This window comes from Colobus angolensis, unplaced genomic scaffold (assembly GCF_000951035.1).
Source record: "Colobus angolensis palliatus isolate OR3802 unplaced genomic scaffold, Cang.pa_1.0 Scaffold270, whole genome shotgun sequence".
NCBI lineage: Eukaryota > Metazoa > Chordata > Mammalia > Primates > Cercopithecidae > Colobus > Colobus angolensis.
The window spans coordinates 4,087,651-4,088,408 of record NW_012115933.1 but is presented as its reverse complement, the minus strand read 5'-3'; the positions used below and the strand labels follow the sequence as shown (position 1 = coordinate 4,088,408).

At 40.0% G+C, this 758-nt stretch overlaps 1 protein-coding gene across 2 annotated transcripts in view; it reads left to right on the top strand.

Moving 5' to 3' along the window:
- The window catches only part of LIPF (lipase, gastric), a 16,359-nt gene that overhangs the window by 10,268 nt on the left and 5,333 nt on the right, over window positions 1-758 (top strand). The window lies entirely within an intron of this gene.

The window sequence follows — 758 nt, the reverse complement described above, 5'->3', positions numbered from 1 at the left end:
GTGGCGCAATCTCGGCTCACTGCAAGCTCCGCCTCCCAGGTTCACACCATTCTCCTGCCTCAGCCTCCCAAGTAGCTGGAACTACAGGGGCCTGCCACCACGCCCGGCAATTTTTTTGTATTTTTAGTAGAGACGAGGTTTCATCACATTAGCGAGGATGGTCTTGATCTCCTGACCTCATGATCCACACGCCTCGGCCTCCCAAAGTGCTGGGATTACAGGCGTGGGCCACTGTGCCTGGCTGACTTTGCCCATATTCTTTATCTACCTTTTCATTCACTTTGTATTGAGTTCGAGTTTCAAAACATACGTGACAAAATACACTATCATAAAGTAGTTAAGACTATGGATTTAGGTCAGTTTAAATTCAAACCCTACATTTGGAACTGAGTTAAACTCCTCTGTCTTGATTTCCTCATCCACAAAATGGGTTATTGTGAAGATCAAATGAGCTAGTATGTTTAAAGCATATAGAACATTGTACAAAGCATATAGCACATAGTAATAGCATATAAGGTTTTCTACTACTATTCATAGACAACTATCTCCACTCAAAATTGTCACTTTAGTTATATACCCTTGAACACCTAAGAAAATTACATCTATTGATAAGAAAGTATAATTTTTTCATGTATATTTTTGTATTATTATTATACATTAAGTTCTAGGGTACATATGCATAATGTGCAGGTTTGTTACATATGTATACTTGTGCCATGTTGGTGTGCTGTACCCACCAACCCGTCAGCACCCATCAA